Source organism: Capra hircus, chromosome 14, assembly GCF_001704415.2.
Source record: "Capra hircus breed San Clemente chromosome 14, ASM170441v1, whole genome shotgun sequence".
In the NCBI taxonomy this organism is placed as follows: Eukaryota; Metazoa; Chordata; class Mammalia; order Artiodactyla; family Bovidae; genus Capra; species Capra hircus.
Genome location: NC_030821.1, coordinates 19,246,014 through 19,272,920, shown reverse-complemented (window position 1 = coordinate 19,272,920; position 26,907 = coordinate 19,246,014). Strand labels below are relative to the sequence as shown.

Below are 26,907 nucleotides of genomic sequence, written 5' to 3'. Positions count from 1 at the left end.
CCAGCATTGCAGGCGGATGGATAATTTACCATCTGAGACCCAGGGAAGCCTGGCCTTGGAGTAGGCCACACACACACACAAAAAAAAAAAAAAAAGAGGGAGAGAGAGAGAAAGAACAAAAGAATACAGACTTCTACAAATCCATAAGAAAAGATAATGCAATTGGGTGTGACCCAATAAACTTGGATAAGCAATTTTTCAAAAGTGGATATCCGAATAATCACTTAACAGAAATGTACTCAAAAGCATATTTTTAATACAATTTATTAAAACAAAAGTCTTATTAAAATAGTATACCTGTGTGAAAACACTGTGTAACGTGTTAAGTGTGTATTATGTGTACACATCCTCTCAGAAAGGCCACTCAGTTTTAGAGGAGAGCACAACATGTTCTACATGTTTCTCATAAAAAGTAGTTTTCAGGCTTTCCCTGGCAGTCCAGTGGTTAAGAGTCCGTGCCGCCAATGCTGGGGGTGTGGGTTCCATCCCTGGTTTGGGAACTAAGATCCCACATGCCACAGAGTGGACAAAAGATTTAAAAAAAAAAAAAAAGTAGTAGTCTTCATTTGGGGCTCTTTAATGATTATATTTTCTCCACAGCAAATGAAATGCTGTTCTGTTTTTTCCGGCTGCTATATTTCATCCCAGATATTCTGCCTTTCTGGTTAGTTACTGCTGTCCTTGGTCCAGCTGTTTAGCCATGTCCCACAGTGACTAAAATTTACCAAGTACTCACCAATCTCCAGAACCTGAAACTGCAGCTGAACTGCTCTGGTTTTCAATGGAAGCAGTGAGAATGGCCAGGTTGGAAGGAAAGAAAAATTAAGGGAAAGAAAGCCTGCAAGTGGACATGGTCAGCTTGGAATCTCCGAGAAAGTACTGGGGAGTCACCTGCAGCCTTGGCTGCCCCAGGCTAAAAGCAAACTAGGTGTTTAGCCAGGATCATCCCACCATCCCCATCTGCTCTGCCCCCTGTTCCAAGCGTCTCAGCCCTTACAAAGGAAGACAGCCCGTTCCTAAGAGGGGCCCAGTCTTCCCCAAACAGATCTCATAACACAGGTAATCGGCTATGTCCAACCACCTTAGAAGCTCCCTGTGGCTTCTGATAATAAACTGGCAGCCCCGATGGGATTATGAAGGATTCTGCCAAAAAATGTATTTTGTGGATATGCTCAGTGATTCTTTTCAAAATTGAGGTAGTATTTGATTTTTTAGTGAAATTTAATGTAAAAATATGATTTCAGCTTCATTTTGGAAATCAGATGACCTGGCAGCCCTGGGCCCATGTGCGTTAATGGCCTTAAGCAAAGATCGTTGCCTCCTGTTTACTCATGTTCTGCATCTCTACAACCCTCGGGCTTAGTGTCAGCTGCCATTTCTAATCATTCTTCCACTATTTTTCTAATATTGTTTTGCTCCTATGCCTTTATCGTAAGTTGGGGAAAATTTTAGACTGAGAAGACCACCAATTTTCAGAAAAGTATCGAGTCTATTTCTCTATGGAAATAAAAAATATTGTCTATTATGTAAAGAAAGATTGGAACTTCCCTGCTGTGCAATGTTTAAAGCTCCATGCTTCCAATTCAGGGGGCACCGGTTCAATCCCAGGTTGGGGAACTAAGATCCCACAGCAATAATAATAATAATGACTATATCTGTGAGAGAGTTTCCCTGGAAACTCAGCTGGTAAAGAAGCCTGCTGCAAAGCAGGCTACCCCAGTTTGATTCCTGGGTCTGGAAGATCCCCTGGAAAAGGGATGGCTTACCCACTCCATTATTCTTGGGCTTTCCTGGTGGCTCTAGCTGGTAAAGAATCCGCCTGCAATGCGGGAGACCTGGGTTCGATCCCTAGGTTGTGAAGATCCCCTAGAGAAGGGAAAGGCTTCCCACTCCAGTATTCTGGCCTGGAGAATTCTGTATAGTCTATGAGGTTGCACAGAGTTGGACACAAATGAGCGACTTTCATGTCTGTGAGAACAAAGAGATGATTGCCAGAGAGAAGAGGTGTGGGGAGGTGTGGGAGGAGAAGAATTAGGTGAGAAAGATTAGGGCATGCAATCCCCCAGATGCAAAATAAATTAGCCATGGGTATGAAATGTACACTGTGGATTATATAGTCCATAATTATATGCTATCTTTGAATGATGACAGGTGACAACTAGACTTATCATGGTCATCATTTTGAAAAGTATAGAAAAATTCAATCACTGTCTTGTGCCAGAAACTAACATAATACAGGTCAATTATACTTCAACAAACTCATAGAAAAAGAGCAGATTTGAGGTTACCAGATGTGGGGTTGGAGGAGAGGGAACTGATGAAGGCAATCCAAAGGTACACATTTCTAGTTACAGGATAAATAAGCACTAGGGGTATAATGTACATGACAAATGTAATTAACACTGAGGCATGCATGCTGCACGCGTGCATGCTAAGTCGCTTCAGTCGTGTCCGACTCTGCAACCCTATGGACTGCAGCCTGCCAGGGGTTCTCCAGGCAGGGACACTGGAGTGGGTTTCCATGCCCTCCTCTAACACTGGTATATATTACATATAAAAATAATTGAGAGTAAATCTTGAGTTCTCATCCCAGGAATATTTTTCTATTTCTTTAATGTTGTATCTATATGAGATGATGGACGTTCACTAAACTTATTGTGATAATCATTTCATGAGGTATATAAATCAAATCATTATGCTGTACACCTTAAACTTAGTGTTATATGACAATTATATCTCAATAAAACTGGAAGAAGAAAAAGAATGACACTATCTGAAAAACAAATTAATAATTGTCATAAAAAACATAATAAGAACTAAGATAAATGAGATGATAAAGAATGATAATGCTATCAAACTGAAAAAAGAAGAACATGTCAAAGAGTTTGTTTTTACAAGTGAATAAAGTTGCTGCAAAATGGTATTATGAATTTTATGTCAGGACTTTTAAATCTTTTACAGATGATGGTTTTTTATAAAAGCATCTCTTGAACATAGCAAACTATATCTTCCCTTACTAGCAGCTGGGAAACATTGAAACTCAGCATGTGTAAGATAGCACTGGGAAAATCGGAGGAACCGTTTTTGAGGTCTCCAAAGAGGTCCCCATTAAATTACACTGCTTTTTTTCACCTAGGTTCTAAACAAGATGAGACACAAAATAAAGGTTAAAGGTGGAGGCCGAATGTCATCCCTCCTATGAGAGAGGTACACACAAGTTTGTGACTTAGTGGAAGAATGAAATTGGGCCTGCAACCTGAATTGAGTTCTGGTCCCCATGTGGTCCCAGGCCTGCAAAATGCTCTATGGAAGAGCAAAGAAAGCCAGTTCTGCCCACAGTACTGTTCAAGGGGATGAAAGACATCGAGAAGCTGAAATAACATGTTTAGTTAATCTCCCCACATTTTCAAATCAGGTAAGTCACTCTAAAATCACTAAAGGTGTGTCCTAGGGACAAGAACACAGGTCTAAACAATGCCTCTCAATTAGCTCTACCATGACGTTAGTGAGATCTTAGATGGGAGCCTAGAATTCTTAGATGTGGCAACGGAGGGGTCTTTGGTTTGGTTTGTTGTTGTTTTCCTTTGGCCTCATAACATGGCATGCAGGATCAGAGTTCCTCAACCAGGGATGGAACCCTGGTCACCTGCATTGGAAGCACAGAGTCTTAACCACTGGACCACTAGGGGAGTCCCAGACATGGCGACTCTGACAGGAAAAGACTTTGTCCAGTGATAAGTCTACACCAGTAAAACTCTTTAAGTGTGACCTCTGATGGTGCTCGTGTGAGGGACAGGACCATGTCAGGCTTGCTTCATATCTTCCTCTATGATGGTAACATGTTTTCCATTCATGGAACACGCTGATGGAAGCTGTTGAACCACAGTACGATGTGTCTACCAAAGCGTCATGTGCTAATATTAGAATATCTAATTCTGTGAGTCTCTTGGGAGTGCTACTGCTGCTAAGTCACTTCAGTCGTGTCTGACTCTGTGTGACCCCATAGATGACAACCCACCAGGCTCCCATCCCTGGGATTCTCCAGGCAAGAGTACTGGAGTGGGTTGCCATTGCCTTCTCCATATCTAATTCTGTGAGTCTCTTGGGAGTAGTTATCCTAAATATAAAAATAGGCACCTATATTTGTATATAGTTGTTTCCTGTTATGAAATAGAATTCAACTAATCTCCTTTAGAAGATTCAGTGGAGATACAGACTCTTGAGAAACCTGTATGCAGTTCAGCAAGCAATAGTTAGAACTGGACATGGAACAACAGACTGATTCCAAATAGGAAAAGGAGTATGTCAAGGCTGTATATTGTTACACTGCTTATTTAACTTATATGCAGAGTACATCATGAGAAACGCTGAGCTGGATGAAGCATAAGCTGAAATCAAGATTGCCAGAAATATCAGTAATCTCAGATATGCAGATGACACCACCCTTATGGCAGAAAGTGAAGAACTAAAGAGCCTCTTGATGAAAGTGAAAGACGAGAATGAAAAAACTGGCTTAAAACTCAACATCCAGAAAACTAAGATCATGGCATCCAGTCCTACCACTTCATGGCAAATAGATGGGGAAACAGTGGAAACAGTGACAGACTATTTTGGGGGTGCTCCAAAATCACTGCAGATAGTGACTGCAGCCATGAAATTAAAAGACACTTGCTCCTTGGAAGGAAAGTTATGACCAACCTAGACAGCATATTAAGAAACAGAAACATTACTTTACCAACAAATGTCCATCTAGTCAAAGCTATGGTTTTTCCAGTAGTCATGTATGGATGTGAAAGTTGGACTACAAAGAAAGCTGAGAGCCGAAGAATTGATGCTTTTGAAATTTGGTGTTGGAGAAGACTCTTGAGAGTCCCTTGGACTGCAAGGAGATCCAACCAGTCCATCCTACAGGAAATCAGTCCTGAATATTCATTGGAAGGACTGATGCTGAAGCTGAAACTCCAATACTGTGGCCATCTGATGCGAAGAACTGACTCATTTGAAAAGACCTTGATGCTGGGAAAAATTGAAGGCGGGAGGAGAAGAGGATGACAGAGGATGAAATGGTTGGATGGTATCACCGACTCAATGGACGTGAGTTTGGGTAAACTCTGGAAGTTGGTGATGGACAGGGAGGCCTGACGTGCTACAGTCCATGAGGTTGCAGAGAGTTGGACATGACTGAGCGACTGAACTGAACTGAACTGAACAGCCCTGAGACAAGCATCTTGGTGCGTAAGGAATGGTGAACGATGTGGTTCTAAAGGAAGAGGAATGAAGGCCCTCCTTTCTGCAGGGGCCTTGGAACCTCTCCTTGCTCCTTGAGAAGGTCATTCTGTAGGTTGCGTTTCCACAGCACGTGGAATTTATGCTTGTATTGGTTGGGTTCTGAGTTGCAAGCACAGAAACCCACCTGAGCTGGTTATACACATAGGAATACATTATTAGGAACCAAGGCTCTCACAGAATCCCAAGACAGGCACACAGCTGGGTACCAAAAGAAAGCTGTGGCCAGCAGCTGGGTGGGTGGCTGCCTCTCTGGTTTCTCTCTGGCAGTCCCTTCATTCTTCCTTAACAGACTACATGGTTTGGCTACTTGTCCCCTGGTGGGCAGAAGGCAGCTTCCCACCCTACTCAAGTGTTCATGGTTGAGCACCTGGAGGAAACTGACTCTTTCCACCCTTCTCTCTTTCTTTCTCCCTTCCTCTCTCCAGCCCTGCCCTCCCCTCTGGCCCCATCCCCATTCTGAGTGCCTAGGAGAAAGATATGATTGGCCTAGATTAGATCAGCATTGACCCTGTGGAACAATCAGTTGTTTGCTGGTGGGCAGGGGCATGCAGGACAAACAGCCGTACTCCCTATCCAACCCCTCACCACCAACCACCACCCCACCGACGTGGAAGGACTTGGCTCATGATCCAGTAGGTGTTCACGAGATGTGGTGTGATATATTGGGGTGATTTTCCTCCTGGCTAAGTGTAAACACATACATGTCATAGCCCTGAAACAAAGTACTGAATTTTATTCCCTTTTTTGTTTTGTATACTGACTCAATGGCCTAGATATTAGTGGAAGAAATATATGTGGTAAACTGAATATACGTGTGTTGCACGGTCGGCGCTGAAAATGCAGACCCAAGCTGTGCTTCCAGGGCAGAACACACACGTGTGTTTGCATACATACAGACACACACACACTCCTATGAGTTATGTCCCTCAGGATTCTTCGCCTACAGTCAGAAGTACTTAGCTCTGGCTACTCTAACACAAACACATCTCAGTGGAACCTATGGGTAGCTGACAGAATCAAAGAGAAATCTAAATCTCCAGGCTCAGGAGGGACAGGAGCTGGGGCTGCTCTCGGGTTCGCAGTCAGCAGGAATGAGGGGATGGTCTCCCTCGGATGCTGTCCCACCAGTTTCTGCCCTTAGCTCAAAATTCAGATCCCAGGAGAAGGCCTCTCACTGGCCTCACTCTGGTCAAATGGCCCCCTGCCTCCCACCCCCACACCTTGATGGATTGTCCCACCAAAGGGCATCCAGTGGGATGAGGACAGGGTCCCCACAGCAATGCTGGGACGAGTCCAGACAGGCAAGGACAACAGAGCCCAATGGGAGAGCCCTCTGGACCGTCAGGGCAGTGATGCCGGTGGTGAGGTGGATGGTAAATGAGGTGGCCTCTGCCTGGGCCATTCATCTTGCCCAAAAGTTTATGGGAAGCTCCCTACACAGGCCATGGGACCGAGCTGGGACTCCATCCAGGAGTGCTTCCTGCTCCCCGACCTTCTTAAATAGGGCATCTAGATGGGAATCTTAACCAACACAGTTTTGGCTGAATCTGACTGATGCCTAAATATCCTGGGGCACATTCCAAATCACGGAAGCCAGAAGGAAAAGCAAGGTCCTTTCCTTGGGGCAGCAGGGGAAACTTAAGCTGGTGCTTAGTTAACGCTATAGCCAATTTATCCCATGAGTCACTGACCTGAGGACCCAGACGGAGGAGAGCCTCACAGTGTACGGAACTCACAGGTCTCCTTGAGAGTCTCCAGTCCTTTAGCTCTGGAGATTTCCAGCCCAGTGGTCCTGTCTCAAAGGGAGAGAACACAAGGTCAGTCACACAGTGTTCATTTCCGGATCCTCATTTAGTGGATGGAAGCAGCCAGCCTGTGATAAGCCACGTGGCTGCGTCCACCCCTTGTGCCCACCCTGCCCAGCATGGTCCTAGAAGGTGAGACGCACACCTAGGACAGCGCCACTCAGGGCAGACCCTTGCAAGGCCTCCTGAGGGCAGAACCCTTTTATTTAAAAAAATCTTGTCTATGGCATCTTTCTGAAGCCTTCAATCTAGTTTGCATAGAAACAACTCTCTTAGAAAAAGAAAAGAAACAACTCTCTTTGTTTTCTCACTCAGATTTCCTTAATTTATGTGGTGTTCAAGTAAATCACTTCCATTATAAGGGTCATAAGCAGTACGGTGACAAACACTGCTCACGCTAGTACACGCGTGCCACTCAGCTGAGGGGGCCCAAGTCTTCTGGAAAGGAACCCCCAGCAGTGGTGGCTTCCTGCCTATTACACAGAAATATGGACAAAGGTTGATCCAATTGGTAGGTTTGGGGGTAAATATTTTTTTAGGTTCTATTTTATAGTTTCCAGCATTTACAAGGGCTTATATTACTTTTCTTTTTTTTTTTTTTTTTTTTTTTCCAGCTTCGCCATGTACCTTGCAGATCTTAGTTCTCCAACCAGGGACTGAACCTGGACCCCAGCAATGTAAACAACAGATCCTAGCCACTGGACCACTAGGGAATTCCTTATATTACTTGTTATAATTAAGGTGGAAATGTATGTTTTAAAGGTTTATTTGCATGCTATTTACCCTCTGTATATTTTTGGTATTTATTAAGAATGTACTGGAGAGAATATTCAAGGATTTTATTATTAAAGAGGTTTAGAAAAGGGGAAAAGTTTATTTTCTTATAATGGCTGATAGAAGAGAGGTTTTGTAGATTTTTGGAGTACCTTTAGGGGTCTACCATGCATTATACAAGCTTCTATAAACAAAGAGAAACAGAATTAACCATTATGAAAGTAAAGTGAAAGTCGCTCAGTCGTGTCCGGCTCTTTGCAACACCATGGACTGTATAGTCCAGGAATTCTCCAGGCTAAAATACTGGAGTGGGTAGCCTTTCCCTCCTGCAGGGGATCTTCCCAACCCAGGGATCGAACCCAGGTCTCCTGCACTGCAGGCAGATTCTTTGCCAGCCGAGCCACAAGAGAAGCCCATTAACCATTATAAAACCCCCCCTAAGTGGGCCGACTAACATAAGATTTTTTTAAGTTACCTTATGTAGCACTATATTTTTTCTAATTTCCTATTTGTACTACAAAGTAATGAGATTCATTTCAATAGTCTGTTGAGAGAAAGAAATACAATAATCACTCATAATCTAACCATTTAACTGTTGGCAATTTTGTCTCAAGTTATTTTCTGCCCTAGATCTTCAAACCATTTCATAAGTTTTGCCCTGCTTTAGCCTCAAAACAGGGTTCAGGAGTTCGCTGGTGGCCTAGTGGTTAGGATTCCGGGCTTTCACTGCCTTGGCCTGGGTTTAGTGCCTGGTTGGGGAATTGAGATTCTGTGACATGGCCACACAAAAAATAGAATTATGCCTTCTGGAATTCCCTGCTGGTGCAGTGGTTAGGATTCTTCACTTACACTGCCAAGGGAATGGGTTCAAGCCCTGGTTGGGGAACTAATATCCCGCAAGCCATGCAGTACAGGCAAAAATGAATAAACCAAAGAGAAAAACAAACAACACCCCCCACCCCCCAACACACACACACACCAAACCAAAACAGAGTTCGGAACAGGCTAGGGAGATGTTCTTGTTTCCATAATCCAGGCCTGGAGTCCACATCTGACTGCTTGGCTGGCAGCTTCTCCAGACACAAGTTGACGTTGTCACGTGAGGGACACCTGTACATTGGGAACAATTAGCACAGTTCACGCAGGTAAGTCACCTTACTAACTGAACTCCTTTAAGTGGATCAGTAAGGGCCACAAAGAAAGACTAAGGTCACTTATTTAGGTGATTTTGTTTCTTTGTGTTTTTTGTTTGTATTCTTGTGTGTTTTTAAGTCCTTAATATTTGTTTTATCTCATCTTTCAGAAATTTTATACTGATTACTTTAAGTTCTTATATCAGAGTTTGATATGAGCATGTGAAATATTTAATCTACCACTTGGGATTCTGTTTTCAATGACCTGGATACTCATTTGGCTGAAGTTAAAATGAGTTTGTGTTTATTTCATTTAGCATGAATTTTTTGTTTAGCTTTTATGAAAATACACAGCAATTGGAAATAGACTGAACAGTTTACCTGCACCCCTATCTTTTTAATTGTAAAACCTCTGGAATTGTTGTTGTTGTTGTTGTTCTATAACATTTTTGTGAAACTATTATCATATCACAGGATAATTCTGGCACTTTTGTGTGTTTCAGTCCAGAGAAACTAAGGGTAGAATCCAAACAAAACCTTGTTTACTCTTTCCACACTTCAGGAACCAGAGTTAATTCAGGGCAAAGAAGCCTAGGGGGAAAGAGAAAAAAGAGGGAAATTAAAAAAAAAAAAAAGGGCTGTTCATTGTACACAACTGAAATTAGTGAAGACTTTATTTATACTGGATAAAGTTACTCATTCAGTCGTGTTCAACTCTTGGTGACCCCATGGACTGTAGCCCACCAGGCTCCTCTGTCCATGGAATTCTCCAGGCAAGAACACTGGAGTGGGTTGCCATTCTCTTTTCCAGGGGCTTTTCCCAACCCAGGGATCGTAGCCAGATCCTCCACATTGCAGGCAGACTCTTTACCGACTGAGCGACAAGGGAAGCCATTTATACTGGACATCATCATCCTAATCAACATGAGTAAGGCATTGATCACTGTAAGCGATTGTCCTCAAGTGAAAGTGGAGTGAAAGTCGCTCAGTCATATCCGACTCTTTGCAACCCCACAGACTGTACAGTCCATGGGATTCTCCAGGCCGGAATACTGGAGTGGGTAGCCTATTCCTTCTCCAGGGGATCTTCCCGACCCAGGAATCGAACCGGTGTCTCCTGCATTACAGGCGGATTCTTTACCAACTGAGCTGAGAGCCCCTAGTAATGAGATGAGATAGTCAAATGGTTGTTCAGAGGCATTCAGATATTAATGGGGTCGAATTCCTTGAGCCGCCCAGTCTTTGCAAAGTAATGACTTTGGGCAGAGTACACTTTTTCTGGGTGTCCCCCTTGATGGTGGTGCTTTGCCTGAGTTCCAGCTGGGAGTATCTTCTTGCTTGAATTGACTTCAGGAAAGGAGAGAGCCCGGCAGCCTGCCCCTGCTCGGCGGTGGGAGGGGAGACAGAAAGGCCGGTGGCCGCCATCAGTCTTTCCGGGGCAGCCTCCTCGCCAGCCTCCTCTGCTGTCTCCTGTGCGCTTGTTTCCAGCCATTGACTCCCGGTGAGGGGCACTGCTGCTGGGCGCTGGTTTTCTACCTCAGTGAGCATGCCACAGTCTGTTTTAATGCTTTGCTTTTAGAACGGGGTTTAACAAGGTAAGGAATGGAATTGCCTTCCTGGGAAGTCAAGGGAAACGAGCCCACTCGAGCCTCCACTGGGAGGTGGCTGCTCCTGCGGTAACCCAGGCAGGCTATCTCTCTTCTGGGTTCTGTTGGATCACATGCAACTGCTTTTGAACCACTTTTTGTTCTAAAAATGTCCACTGTATGTGATTCAATGGAATAGTTGACCTCTGTGGAGCACAATGGGATAAATTAGGACACAGGAGCAGGGAACTGACATTTACTGAAGATACATATGTGCTGGACGTGCTGACCACCCAGCCCCAACCCCGCATACCTCAAATTACTGCCAGAATACAAGTCCCATTCTTCACTTAGTGTATCACTGTTCCCAGCACAGTATGTGGCTTCATTTGTTTGTTTAGTTGCAAGCCGTGTCCAGCTCTTCTGTGACCCCATGGACAGACTGTAGTCTGCCAGGCTCCTCTGTCCAGGGGATTTTACCGGCAAGAATACTAGAGTGGGTTGCCATTTCCTTCTCCAGGGGATCTTCCCCACCCAGGGATCAAACCCAAGTCTCCTGCATTGCAGACAGATTCTCTACTGCTGAGCCAGCAGGGAAGCCCTATACATGGCTTCATAGATATTGGCTAAACAGGGAGATAAGAATCACAAGAGTGAAATACACTGGGATGCTAATAACACCTTGCAGAGTGCATGTGAATACCCTCTCATATAGTATACAAAATACATACATATATTTATATATTCAACAAAGTGCCTGGCGTATGGTAGCAGCTCAGTAAACATTAGGATGAAGAGACTGAGATTGAGAGAGGCGAACTAATGTGCCCAAAGACAAAGAGCTCATAAGCAGTGGAGGCAAACTCAAGCATATTTAGTTAGATTCAAAGCCCACATGATTTTCACTGTGCCTCATACTGTTGTATTTTACATAAGCTCCAATTGCGGTAGCCCCGTCTGCTCTGCTTCCTCCAGCCCTCCAGTCTCCACCCTCAATTCTTACTCCTGTTACCAGTGAGATCTCTGGAGATAGGAAAAAAGGGCAAAACCAAGAGGGCTTGCCTCCGCTGACCCCTGCTTAGCTTCCCTGAGAGCCTGCTGATCGCTGAGACCTGCCTGGGCCTGATACAATTGTGCCATCCCACTCTGCCTCCAATTTCTAGGGGGAATAGTTACAATAATAAAGAGAAGAAGGAGGAGAAAAGTGAGAATGAGGAGAAATATTGCAGAGGCATCTTTTATGTGCCAGTCACTTCTCTAAGCTCTTTGCGTTATTTCACATACTGCTCACGAAAATGGGTGATTATCTGGTGGCTCAGACAGTACAGAATCCACCTGCAATTCAGGAGACCTAAGTTCGATCCCTGGTTTGGGAAGATGCCCTGGAGAAGGGAATGCCTACCCTCTCCAGCATTCTTGGGGCTTCCCTGGTGGCTCAAACTGTAAAGAGAGACCCAGGTTTGATCCCTGGTTTGGGAAGATCCCTTGGAGATGGGCATGGCAACTCACTCCAGTATTCTTGCCTGGAAAATTGTCAGAGGAGTCTGGCGGGCTATAGTCCATGGGGTCGCAAAGAGCTGGACACGACTGAGTGATTAACGCACACATACCCTCATTTTACACCCTGAAATCACTCACACAAAGCCCCCCAGGGCATTTTACTTTAGCTCTCTCTTATCCCAGAGCCCAGGCTTTTAACCTGTTGGTACTAAGATGGAAAAGAAATGTCATCCTAACATCAAGGAGCATAAGAATAGTTAGAAAAACGCAAGGTGAAAATATCAGCAGAGAGTCTATTGTTGATTCTTTTGGTCATAAAACGTCACAAGTAATTGTTCAGAAATTCCCACACTCTTAGCAATGTCCTTGGGGGAGTCAGAGGCACCTGCCCTGTCTTTAGGAATAAGAAGAGTATGGGGGAAGATGCTGTTGGTAAAACCATCCTTCAGAACTAGAGGTAGATTTAGAGGAAGATAATGATGGGCCAAGAGAAAGTGGCAGGAGGAAGGCTGCCTAGCATTGAGAACAGGAGTGAGGATCCTGGAGCCTGGGATACTTAGGCTTGAAACCCAGCTCCACTGCGGCTTTACTGTATGACCTTAGAAAAGCTACCTCCCCTCTTTGAGCTTTAGTTTTGGATAAGTATAATAGGCAACAAATAAAACTGACTCATTGGGTAGTTACAGGATTTAAAATGAGGGTGTTTGTGAGGGATTTGGCTTACATTAAGCACTTAATAAATATTGATTCTCCTCCTTCTTCCTGGGGATTAAAGGAAGCAAATTCACTCTGCTTAAATGCATGCAAAAGGTTTCAGATTGCTTTGTAACAATGAGGATTTTTGTTGGTGAATATGCAAACCAAAAATAAAGACAAGTTAAGAAAGCTTGGTCAGTGGCATCCCTATCTCTCTTAAGATCAGCCTTATCTCCAGGGCTTTCCATCTTAGGAAAAAGGCAGAGGCTCCTGTTTGAGACACTCTGTCTCTAGTGGAGGTGAATCCCCTTCTTCTGACTGCAGCCCATGCTGGGCACCCAAGGAGTTTGGCCTGAACAAGCTCCTTCTAGGGGCTCCCTTTGTCATTAGCACAGAAGCCAAAACTTGAAAGGAAGGAGGAAGGTTGGGGAGTGGGGAATGGCAGGACTGTAGCTTGGTCTTCCAGCATGCTGTGAAATGTGCAAAAAAAGAGGGCAATTCTTAAAAATTCACCCTGATTTCAGAATCCAGAAGCATTCTCTTCAAGAATCCAAGCAAGATCGATAACTCAGTGACCAAACTGCTATTCGGTCGCTAAGTCATGTCTGACTCTTTGCGACCCCATGGACTGCAGCACACCAGGCTCCCCTGTCCCTCACTATCTCCTGGAGTTTGCTCAAATTCATGTCTGTTGTTGGTGATGCTATCTAACCATCTCATCCTCTGCTGCCCCTCTTCTCCTTTTTCCCAGCATCAGGGTCTTTCCTAGGTTGGCTCTTCATATCAGGTGGCCAAAACAGTGGAGCTTCAGCTTCAGCATCAATCCTCCCAATGAATATTCAGGGTTGATTTCCTTTAGCATAGACTGGTTTGATCTCCTTGCTGTCCAAGGAACTCTAAAGAATCTTCTCCAACAACACGGTTCAAAAGCATCAATTGTTCAATGCTCAGCCTTCTTTTACTGTGGTCATTTTATTAATACCCTCTACATTTTCCAATTGCAATTTTTCTTTGGACCCTGATGCTTTAGTCACTGCTCATCAAAGAGCTTTCATTACTTCACATCTTCTGGCTGTTTCTATCTTAGAAAACAGCATTGGATTCCGGCACTCTTCCTTGAGTTCTCATTGGTGCTAACGCAGTGCCTCTCTCTGCTGTAAGGTGCTACAGGGGCTGGGGGAGCCCTGCACCTCCCCGTGGTTCATGGCCTGCTTTCCTTCCTTTCCCTCTCGTATCCCCCAAGGCAAACATCTCAAATGCACCATTTAACCCCACCCCACCCCCCACCCCCCTTTCCTTCACCTCTGTTTGATCTCAGGCTTTAACACAAAAATCAAGTCATTCAAATTGACTTATTCAAACTAACAAAATGCGGTTTTACACAACTCTCGCCACAAAACACTATTTGTTTTCAGTCGCTAAATTGTGTGCGACTCTGCGACCCCACGGACTGCAGCAAGCCAGTCCTTCAGCATCTCCCGGAGTTTGCTCAAACTCACATCCATTGAGTTGGTATAGAGATGGGCAGAATAGAAAGAAGGAAAGTAATTCAAATGGATGTTTGTTTATTTAGTGCAGCAGGACTGACAGGTTGGGGGTGGGAGTGGGGGTGGTTGAGGGGGCAGGTTTCGGCTTTGGCATTCTGTCGCCTCCCACTTCACTCCACAGGACTTGCTCCTGGACCTTAGGACTTACTCTCTGGGCAAGTGAGCTGATTATTTCTGTGGGAAGACAATCTGCCATTTATTTGATCCACAGTTTACTTTTTTTCTTTCCCCATCCTCCTCTTTTTTTTTTTAAATAACTAAATATCTTTAGATTTTAGCCTGATTTTAGCTTGAGGCTAGAGAGTTGGTCTGGGACCCTCAGGCGTTTGCATGCCAAGGGAGGGAAAGTCAAGGTTGGCTTGTGCGTGGATACCAATCAGACGTAAAGGCATCAGATGATGCTTTTCTAGATTAGACAAATACACACCAACCTACTTCAAAAAGCTTGTGTTTTCTCCAGCACACTCATCTCCTTAAACTTAACACCAGGCTTATGGAATATTGGGAATTTCATAGCACGTGCTGGGCTGTGCTTAGTTGCTCAGTCACGTCCGACTCTTTGCAACCCCAGGGTCTGTAGTCCCCCAGCCTCTCCTGTCCATGGGGATTCTCCAGGCAAGAATACTGAAGTGGGTTGCCATACCCTCCTCCAGGGGATCTTCCCAACCCAGGGATTGGACCCAAGTCTCCCACATTGGAGTATTCTTTACCATCTGAGTCCCCGGGGAAGCCCGTTTCATAGCATAGTTACATGCTATAAAGTGATTCACTTTTCATTTGTTTATTTTTGGGTATGCTTGGTCTTCATTGCTACACACAGGCTTTCTCTAGCTGTGCTGCGCAGGCTTCGCATTGCAATGGCCCCTCTTGTTGCAGAGCATCGCCTCTAGGCATGCAGGCTTCCGTAGTTTTAACGCATAAGCTTAGTTCCCTCCATAGCATGTGGGATCTTCCCGGACAAGGGATTGAACCTGTGTCCTCTGCGTTGACAGGTAGATTCTTAACCACTGGACCACCAAGAAAGTCCTGAAAGTGATTCTTGACTCACAGAAAGAACTCAGAAAGGAACAGCCACACTGTCTTTGCCTTTCTAAGATGCCCAGACTATTGTAGGAAGGACTCCCTATGGAATGAAAAGCGATTCCACCATCACCAAGAACACATCAAATGTTGACTAAATAAATGATTTTCTTCTTTTACTATGCACGGGGTTCACCTGGGGTAATTATAGAAACACATAATTGTCCAAACTCTGCCCCAGGTGTTCTGATTCAAGGGGCCCAAGCTTAAGTATGTGTAAAAAGTGTTTCAGGTGATTCTAATCCGTGGGCAGGTCTAGACTTCTTGGGCAGGCTCTATGTTTTCCCAAGAAGATCCAGAATTAGTTTAGAAGAATCTAAAAAATAGATTTGTTGTTTAGTGGTCTCCACTGAAACTAGAACTATGTGGTTGTGCTTTAACTAAATAATTCTTTTACCATTAATACTGTGTGAAACTATGAACCTCAGTCTCCACTGTATGGAAGAGGCTTAGATTGTGTATTTTCAAAGATCTCTCCCAGTTTTTATTTTCTAGCATATTATGACCCTGAATTTGTTTATCACTCAAATTCCTGAAGAGGATTACAGCTGGAGGAATTATGTAGGAATTTGAAAAAGGCTGAATAAGTAGATAAATAATAAATAACAGCACTTTGTAGATCCGAATCTTAGAGCTGACTCCCTGAAGGGGCCGGATAAGAATACAGACTTAATGGAGCTCAGTCTCTTGTGACCTTGGGCAGATTACCTAACTGCCTTGATTTTCTTACCTGTAAAATGGAGTCAGTAATAGTACCAGCATCACAACATTTTTGAGATTAAATGAGTTAATCCATGTGAAGTGCTTTGAACACTGTTTGGCTACAAGTGCTCAATAAATATTACCTGTTATTATTGTGATTGCAAGGTTCCTTCCTTTTTACTTCAGTTCATTTAACTACAACCAAAAACACCTCTCTACCTTCCAAGTCCTACTATCCCATTAGCTGAATGAAATTCATATCGAGGAGAAGAGCAAGCTCAACTGGTGTTGTGAACTCAAGTCTGTTGCTGGAATCCTGTGAGAAAATCTTAAGGACGGCAAAATCTAGATGTGTGAGTTGTCATGCCCCTACGTGGGACTGCCATAAACTGCTTGCTCAAGAAAGAGAACAATGTGGACTTCCCTGGTGGTCCAGTGGCTAAGACGCCGAGTTCTGAATGCAGGGGACCCAGGTTCAATCCCCATTCAGGGAACTAGATCCCACATGCTGCAATGGAAGATCCCACATGCTCTAGTGAAGATCAAAGATTCTGCCTTCTGCAACCAAGACCTGGTGCAACCAAATAAATAAACATTAAAAAAAGAAAAGAAAACAAGAGTGTTATCCTAAGGTTTTAATTGTGTTCTTAGACTCATATTTCCCTGAGAGAATCAAGCATTCTCTCTAAAATCACCTAGAACAGGATCACCTCAGGTTCTGCCACACACTCGGCGCTTCTACGATGCTACAAGAGACACAGGGCATGGTCTGGGGAATCCTGATTCCAAGACCCACCATATTTTCTAATGCAGTGTGTGCCCTGGCTCTTCCACCTTCCATCTGTCTTCCTACCCAGGATTATAATTCTGAAAGAGTCATCATGACCATTTATAGAAGCAAGATTTCACCTCTCTTCTGCCACATCTATTACAGCTGTGGACTGTTCTTCTGAAACCAGAGAAAACAAGTCAAACGCTTGGAGGAATCCCTACTTCGAGTGAGTCAAAATAAAACCCTTTTTGATTCATGCAGGAAGACAAAGTAGGAGGCAATGATTGACTCACTCAAAGGTTTCTTATTTTAAGACATAGTACAGTTCTCTTCTTTGGCTTTCCTATTGTCTTTCAAATATAGGTTGGTATGCGAGCATTCATTTGGCAAGCATCAGAAGCCCCAGGTTGGGTCAGCCTATTTGGTTTCCAGTCTTGCCTCTGCCTTGTCCTTACTGCCCAGGCTTAGGATGGGTGGTCTGAGGGCTCTCTCCTCAGTGAAGTCTGTTTAGACATGACTTTTGGTCAATCTACTAAGCATTTGTCTGTTTCTTAAAGTTAATTATTTTTTTAATTTACGCTTTTGGCTGCACTGGATCTTTGTTGCTGCTCACAGGCTTTCTCTAGTTGCAACAAGCTTTCTCTAGTTGTGGTGTGAGGGCTTCTCATTGCAGTGGCTTCTCATTGCCCAGCCCAGACGCTTTAGTAGTTGTGACACACGAGCTTAATTTCCCCGAGACAGGTGGGATCTTCCCAGACCAGGGATCAAACCTGTGTCCCCTGCATTGGCAGGCAGATTCTTAACCACTGGACCACCAGGGAAGTCCAGTATTTGTCTATTTTTGTTGGTCTTTCGGTACCAGCTTTTGGTTTCATTGATTTTTCTCTATGATCTTTCTTGTCTCTATTTCATTGAATTTTGACTCTAGTCTTTATTATTTCCTTCCTTCTGCTTGCTTAGGCTTGTTCTTCTTGTTCCAGTGTCTTATTATGGAAGTTCAGGTTACTGACTTGAGATCTTTCTCCTTTCTTAATGTAAGCATTCATCACTCTACATCACCCTTTAAGGAGGGCTTTAACTGAATTCTGTACATTTCAATACATTGTGTGTTCATTTGCATCCATCCCAAAGGATTTTCTGATTTCTTTTGATTTCTCCTTTGACCCATTGGTTATTTAGGAGTATTCTGTTTAATTTCCACATATTTCTGAGTTTCCCCAATTTTTCCCCGCTGGTGATTTCTAATATCATTTCACTGTAGTCAGAGGCCATACTTTGTATGATTTCTCTCCTTTTAAGTGTATTGAGGTTTGTTTAGTTTGTTTTGTGACTGCCATAACAAAATAGCATAGACTGGGTAGCTTAAAACAAAATGAATTTGTTTTCTTAGTTCTGGATGCTGGGAAATCTATGATCAAGGTGTTAGTTAGCCTGTTTAGTTCCTGATGAAAACTGTCTCCCTGGCTTGTAGATGGCCACTTTCCTCACACAGTAGAGAGAGAGAGAGCGCGCACCAGCTTGCGGGCATTTCTTTTTATTTTACTTCTAATTTTATTGAGATATAATTGACAAACAGCACTATGTAACTTTAAGGTGCATAGTATAATGATTTGAATTACATACATCATGAAATGACGACCACTGTATGTTTAGTGAACATCCATCATCTCATATAGACACAAAACTAAAAAAATAGAAAAACATTTTCTTATGGCGAGAACTCTTAAGGTTTACTCTTAACAACTCTTATCGATAACATACAGCAGTATTAATTATATTTATCATGTACAATATATCCCTACTGCTACTGCTAAGTCACTTCAGTTGTGTCTGACTCTATGTGACCCCATAGACGGCAGCCCACCAGGCTCCCCCGTCCCTGGGATTCTCCAGGCAAAAACACTGGAGTGGGTTGCCATTTCCTTTTCCAATGTATGAAAGTGAAAAGTGAAAGTGAAGTCACTCAGTCGTGTCCGACCCTTAGCGACCCCATGGACTGCAGCCCACCAGGCTCCTCCGTCCATGGGATTTTCCAGGCAAGAGTACTGGAGTGGGGTGCCACTGCCTTCTCCAACATTATATCCCTAGTACTTATTTATCTTATAACTGAAAGTTTCTACCTCTTGACCACTTTCATCCAATTTCCCCTCCCGTCATGCCTTGCCTCTCAAAACCGCAAATCTGATCTCTTTTTCTATGAGTTTGTTTTTTTGTTGTTTTTGAAGTATAACATTATGTTAGTTCCTGGCACAGGACATAGTGATTCGATACTTCTGTACATTTCAAAAGGATCATGTAATAAGTCTAGTTACAATCTGTCACCATACAAAGATATTACATTGTTACTGACTACATACCCCACACTGTACATATCATTCCCATGACTCATTTATTTTGCAACTGGAAATTTTTACCTCTTAATCTCACTCACTCATCTGTTTTTATTTTATTTTTTTTCCTCTTTCTACCTTCCTCTCCTCTGGCAACCAGCTATTTTTTCTCGGTATCTATAACTGTTTCTGTTTGATTATGTTTGTCCATTTGTTTTGCTTTGTTAGATTCTACATATAAGTGAAATCATACAATATTTGTCTAAATTATTTCACTTAACATAATGCTCTCTGGGTCCATCCGTGTTGTTCCAAGATTTCATTATTTTTTAATGGCTGAGTAATACTCTATTTTGGGCTTCCCTGGTGGCTCAGATGGTAAAGAATCTGCTGCAACTCAGGGGACCTGGATTCGATCCCTGGGTTGGGAAGATCCCCTGGAGAAGGGCATGGCAAACCACTCCAGTATTCTGGCCTGGAGAATCCCCATGGACAGGAGAGCCTGGCAGGCTACAGTCCCTGGGGTCACAAAGAATCAGACATGACTGAGCAATGTAACGCCACATCTCCTTAGGTTACTCTCCTATCTTGGCTGCTGTAAATAATGCTGCGGTGGACATAGGGCTCCTTACATCTTTTCAATTGTGTTTTCATTTTCTTTGGATGGAGCTGCTGGATCATGCAGCTGTTCCACTTTAATTTCTTGAGGAGTCTTCAAACTGTTTTCCATAGTGACCGCACCAATTTACATTCCCACCAACAGTGCACGAGAGTTCCCTTTTCTCCACATTCTCTCTGACTTGTTATTTGTTGTCTTTTGGGTCCTAGCCATTAGGACAGGAGTGGGGTGATACCTCATTGTGGTTTTGATTTGTGTTTCCCTGATGATTAATGATACTGAGCATCTTTTCATGGGCCTGTTGGGAAAAATGTCCAACAAAGTGGGTATAGAGGGAATATACTACAAGACAGTAAAGGCCAAATATGACAAGCCCATGGCCAGCATTATACTCAACAGTGAAAAGCTGAAAGCAGTTTTTCTAAGATCAGGAAGAAGGCAGGATGCACTATCACCACTGTTATTCAACGTAGTATTGGAAGTCCTAGCCGCTTCTAATACTATCAATGAGAAAAAGAAATAAAAAGAATCCAAGTTGGAAACGGAGAAGTGAAACTCCTCACCGTTTACAGATAACATGATACTATGTACTGCTGCTAAGTCACTTCAGTCGTGTCCGACTCTGTGCGACCCCATAGACGGCAGCCCACCAGGCTCCCCCGTCCCTGGGACTCTCCAGGCAAGAACACTGGAGTAGGTTGCCATTTCCTTCTCCAATGCATGAAAGTGAAAAGTGAAAGGGAAGTCGCTCAGTCCTGTCCGACTCTTAGCGACACCATGGACTGCAACCTACCATGCTCCTCTGTCCATGGGATTTTCCAGGCAAGAGTGCTGGAGTGGGGTGCCATTGCCTTCTCCGATGCTATGCACAGAAAACCCTAAAGACACCACAAAGAAATAAATACTAGAATTCATCAATGAATTCAATAAACTTGCAGGACACAAAATTAATATACAGAAACCTGTTGCACTTCCATACACTAACAGCAAACTAACTGTCAGAAAGAGAAATTAAGAATACAGTGCCACTTACAATCACATCAAAAAGAACAGAATAGCTAGGAACATATCTAAGTAAGCAGGTTAAAGACCTGTACGTTGATGAAAGAAGACAACACAGTTGGAAAGACATACCATATTGATGCATTGGAAGAACTAATATCTTTAAAATGATCATACTACCCAAGGCAATCTGCAGATTCAATGCAATCAAAAATATCGATGCCATTTTTCATAGAACTAGAAGAAACAATTCTAAATTTGTATGAAACCATGAAAGACAAGAGCCACAGCAATCCTGAGAAAGAACAAAGCTGGAGATATCATGCTTCCTGTTTACAAACTGTATTACAAAGCTACTGTAATCAAAACAGTATGGTATTGACACAAAAATATGCTCATAGATCAATGGAACTGAATAGAGAACCCAGAAATGAACCCACACTTATATAAGCAAATTATCTGTGACATAGGAAGCAAAACTATACAATGGAGAAAAGATAGCCTCTTTAATAAATGGTGCTGGAAAAAGTGGACATTAGCATGTACGTGATTCAAATTGAGTTAATCTCTCACAACATATACAGCAACAAATTCAAAATGGATTAAAGACTGAAGTATAAGACCTCAAACCATAAAACTTCTAAAAAATATATAGGCAATATGCTCTTTGACATTGGTATTTCCTCTTATAAACATACTAATCCTATCAGATCAGGGCCCCACCTATGACCTCATTTAACCTTAATTACTTCCTGACTCCAAAATAGGCCTACCTTGGGGGGTTAGACATTTAAGATATGAATTTGGGATTGGACATAATTCAGTCCATAGCAGTGACCTAGCATACGGTTTATCCTGGAGAATGTTCCATGTCTACTTGAAACACTTGTTGAGTAGAGTGCTCTCTAGATGTCTGTTAGGTCTAGTTGGTTTATAGTGTTGTTAAGGTCTTCTACTTCCTTGTGATCTCCATGGGATATGGAATCCTTAAGTCAGCTCTGAAGAATACTTCAGCTGTGTGAAGCCGACAGTAGTTCAACTTCTAAAGGACTGTTTATATCTGTGTAATCACAGCATCACTGTAAAGCAGATAGCCAGTGACATTAGTAAAATATTTTTTATAAATGGACAAGTGGAGGCCTGGAGTGATTAACTGATAGACCCAGGATCACAGTGAGTGAATAGCTGAGCACAGACAATGCCAAGCCTTTTGGCTGCTCCTACTGTTACTTTTCCATCAGACTAAACTGCATTCCTTATGAACCAGTTATAAGGTAGCAGATGTGCTTACTGTGTGTGTGTGTGTGCGTGCGTGCGTGTGTGTGAGTACATGTGCAACAAAGTACACTAAGCAGCCTTAAACTTCTGTTTATCCTAGAGCCACAGTCGAGTTTAATCATTCTTGGAATTCTTGTACAGGAACAGAGTGTAGTATGCACTCATTATTTACACAACATTCTCCCTCTTGCCCGAGGGAGAAAGGGGCTTTCTCTGGAGCCCGTAGAGACCCTCCCCCAACCCCTTATCTTTTCCAGCTGAAAGCCCGCACACGTCTGCTGCCTTCTTGGACTATGCTATGGACGTGACCTGGGTGTCAGACTGACCATCAATAAGGTAGATAAGCTGCACACAGCCTCTCTATTCTGTGCTTCCTGCCTTCGCTCGTTCTCACCTGGCTGTCGACATAGTAGGCACTCAATCAATATTTATTGATTTGGTTTGCAGTGAGGCGGGGCTGAGCTGTACCCTGGTTAATGAACTAGCGATTCAGCGAGAGGAGGAGCTGACAGAGACCCCGGGAGACTCCTGGAGAAGAGTGGTCGGTGAAGACCTCGAGGAACTGAGAAGCAGCAGGGGGTCCAGCATGAGTGGGACGCCTGGACTCCCGTCCTGCCGCTGAGTTTCACTGCGTCTCAGGGAGCTGCCACCTCCGTCTCCTTGACTGTTATTATATGTGGGTGCTTCACCAAACGGGCTCCACGGTTTATTTTTGCCTCAACATCTTTCTCATTCTGTGCAATGCTTTATTCCTTTGTTCACTTACTTGCATAGCATCTATTTACAAATATTTATAAATATAATATTTATAAGGCACTTAGGTGGTGAGCACCAAGTAGACATGGGCTGAGAGATGAGGAGGGAGATGCAGAAATAAACAATGAATCACTGCAGCCTTTGAACCCACTTTGATGAGTGGAGGAAGAGGACGGAAGATCGACATCCACATGGAAAACAAATACTGGGCAAGATGAGGTTGATGGCTCTCGAGGTAAGTCCCAAGCACAGTCCCGACTAGATGGTGCACTCCTCAGGAGCCTGGGAAACCGAGCCCATGCCAAGGGAAAGCTGGGAGATAGAGCATGGTTCCTGAATAGGTAAGAGGGCTCAGTGGGATTCTCTTGAGCATTGACTGCTGTTTGAGGAGAGCATGGAGCCCCTCTCACCTGCCCGCTGCAGACATGAAGAGTGGATGCATCCTGTGTCTAGGTATCTTGGGTCGAGTGGAGAACCCACATGGAGGTGTTTCAGCTATTGGCCCTGTCCATCAAATAGGCCAGCAGCAGTCTCTGAGACTGGCTGCCCCACGGGGGCTCGTGGTCCCCCACAGCCCTGGCATGGTGTCAGTGCAGCCTGACCTGCAGCTGAGCACACGGCTTCTCTACAGCTCAGCTCAGTTCCATGCCTGGTGATCACAGAGCCCACAGGCCAAACAGCTCATGCAAATGTCCAACAGAGCTTGTAAACAAAACCAAAACTGTGAAAGGAAATGAAAGAAATTCTGAGTCGTGTAGTCTCCCGTGCAGCCTGAAGAACCTCGCTGCCGTGGGTGACAGTGGGCCATGCAGCGCCCACTCCTGGGCTCTGAATGCCAGGAGTGCAGGGTACATTCACCTCAGTGCTCTTTGCATCAGACCAGAGAGCGGAAAGTTTCCCCTCGATCTGTGCAAGCAGCCCCGAAGAGGGGCAACTAGGGTGTGAGTGAAATCCTACAATGTCAGTGAAGATGACAACAACATGGATTCCACTTATACGAGGTACCTGGAGTAGTGGAATTCATAGAGTCAGAAACTGCACTGGTAAATGCCGGAAGTGGGGTGTGCGGGAGATAGAGGGAAAATGGGGAGTCTGTGTTTAATGGGGCCATAGTTTCAGTTTAAGAAAGTGAAAAATTCAGGAGATGGATGACAGTGAGAGCTTCCCAACAATGGGAATGTACTTAGTGCCTCTGAACTATACAGTTAAATATGGTTAAAATAGTATGTTTTATATTATATGACTTTTACTGCAATAAAAAGAATTTAAAAAAAGAAAATGACAACAGCACCACTAAGCGTATTGCTTGCTGTGTGCCAGGCAGTGTATTAAGCACTTAATGTACTATCTTACTTTGTTCTCAATCCTATGAGGTAGGGCTGTTGTCCTTGTTTTTAGTGATGGGAAGAGTGAGACCTGGAGAATTTAAGCAAACAGCACAATAATTAAAATCCAGACGGAGTAAAACTCCTAAAGACACCTTCCTAACTATTACTCCGTATTGCGCTTCTCATGACTCTGTTTTACCACACGTGAAAAATTAAGTCATGGAACACACACGTTGGAACATCTTTCCCTTCCTATGGCTTGAGTTTTGTTCTGAGTTTTGGGTGTTTCCGAAACATTTCTGTTGGATGTGTTTTTTTTTTTTTAATATTGTAAGCCTCCGCAAATCCTTGATGGAAGCAGGCACACCATAAAGCACAATTAAATAAAAAGGCGGCAGAACACACACAGCGATCATGGAAATGGCTCCGATCTCCGTCTGGCGTGGGGGCTGTGGGCGTTGTCTTTGTGACTGGCAGACAGAAGGTTGTCTGAACTTGGTTATGAGAGCCAGCAGAGTGAGCTTGAGGAGAAAGATAAACATACAACAACTGTTCAAAGCTTCAGGTGTTATGATTGCTAATTGGGAAAGACTACATGATACCTGCTGGTGTGTAGGAATTTCACTCCCAGGGATAAGTGGCTCAGGGAACTCTGGGACTCTGCTGCTTCAGATTTTCCTGTAATGAGAATTCATGGCAATTGTAGTGTGCTTGCTCATCCGGACTGGGCGTGCCTCAGAGTTGTAACCCAGGGCAGCTAAAGCTGCTTTATCTCTAAACATCTTCAGGTGGACTCTTCATACAAGCAACCTCTCTCTCTCACTCTTTCTCTCTCTCTCTCACACACACACAGTCTCAGACATTTCACACACAACCTACATTCTCACGTGCCCCCAGACACATACACCCTTGAACATGTTCTGGCTGATGACACGCTTGCTGCCTATGTGCAAAAACACACACCAGCTCACGTAACACTCACACATCCACACATTCCCATGCACTCATACTTTCCCTTTCTCTTTCTCTCACGCACACACACTCAGTCTCTCTCTCACCTGCACAAAATGCTTCTGGCAGAGCACCTGCAGCTGTACTAACCTGCCCGCCTTTGTTCCAGGCCTGGCCCGGCGGCATTTTCCCAGGCCCAGGCTTCCTTTAGCCACTGCCTCCTGGTTTCCCTCTGAGCCTGGTCACTGGGCCCTGACTCAACGCCTGTATGTACGTGGGCCTGGGGGCCGCTCACCGAAGACGGGCTGAGATGAAGGGCGGGAGCCTGGGGCTGGCCCCGCCCAGCCGCGTCCCCCTCCCCCGACATTGTGGCCCCCTTCTGGTTTCGTCCTGTTGTGCAGAAGTGCGCTGCGGTGGGCCAGGCTCTGGGAAACGCCCGGCCTAGGTCCAGCCGGGTGAGCCGCTCTATTGCAGGTACGTGTCAGGAGTCGTGCAGCGTCCCAGCCCCTGCTGGATGTGAACATGCTGTCCCGACAGCGTTGTTACCAGTTGTAAGATGCCTCTCCTACTGACTCCTCATTCCTACTGGCAACCTTTACTTCCAAGTGAGTCAGCTTTGTGTCCTTATTGCTCCAAAATTTTTTTTAAAAACTAAAGAGGTGCCAAGATACTACGCAGATTACCCTCGCAAGAAAGCACCTTTATGCTGCTTCTAATGCCTGAGGAGAAAATGCTTTTCAAACCTTTGTTTTTATGTGTAAGAAATTCAAGAGTGAGTGGATGTAGTGAATGACAGTGTAGGCTACCAGTGTTCTCAGAAGTTGTTGCCACAAAGAGCCGTTCTGAAGACCCTGAAACAATGCCCCCTCTCCCCCAGTTCTGCTGACTTCTTCCTGGAGCTATTTAATGGTGCCAGATAAGTGCTAACTTTGATATGAAAAACTTGAAATGCCAGAGTTCCTCAGGAGAGGAAAACAGCAGAGAGAGGAAAACTGTGGATACTGAATGTAGAGTAACTCTTTTCACAATTGTGCTGTGTGTGATCCCTTTAAATATCTTCCCAGAAATATCATTTCTTCAGCACCTACTGTGTCCCGGGTATTACATATTTAGTATCTAACATGCTGCATCTTTCTTCTCCCTTCTAGCAGTTGTAGAGGTGTCATTCACGTTATACTCTATTTAATGTTTATCTCCAGGAGGCGAAGGGCCGCGTCTGCGCTGTTTGCCCTTGTATCACCGTATCTTGCATTATGTCTGGCTCATGATTAAATACTCACTGAATAAATGAATGAATGAGGTACGGTCCTTGCAGCAAAGCAGCAAATGAGGCACTATTATCTCATTTTACAGATAAGGAACTGTATGCTTAGAAAACTGAAATGGGGACTTCCCTGGTGGTACAATGAATAGAAATCTGCTTGCCAATGCAGGGGACACAGGTTCGATCCCTGGTCCAGGAAGATCCACATCCTTGCAGCAACTAGAGCCTGTGTGCCCCAGCTACACACTGCACTCAGCAACAAGAGAAGCCGTGGCAATGAGAAGCCCGAGCATGGCAACGAGGAGTAGCCTCAGCTTACTGCAACTAGGGAAAGCCTCAGTGCAGCAGTGAAGACCCAGCGCGACCAACAATAAATACATAAATTGTTTAAAAAGAAAACTGAAATGCTTTCCAAGGAGATACTCCTCTGTGATGCTGGGAACCAAACCCAAATCCATTGATTCCAAACACGTTTGCTCTCATGGCTATGAAAGC

General features: G+C 44.1%; 1 long non-coding RNA gene across 2 annotated transcripts; it reads left to right on the top strand.

Moving 5' to 3' along the window:
• LOC102173583 lies at positions 5,144 to 25,816 on the top strand. Of its 2 annotated transcripts, XR_310541.3 has the most exons (4): positions 5,144 to 5,231; positions 8,905 to 9,013; positions 22,371 to 22,449; positions 22,561 to 25,816. It is a non-coding gene; the product is annotated as an uncharacterized LOC102173583 (long non-coding RNA). The 2 variants fall into 2 exon arrangements; XR_310540.3 differs by lacking the exon at positions 5,144 to 5,231 and having other exon boundaries at positions 8,259 to 9,013.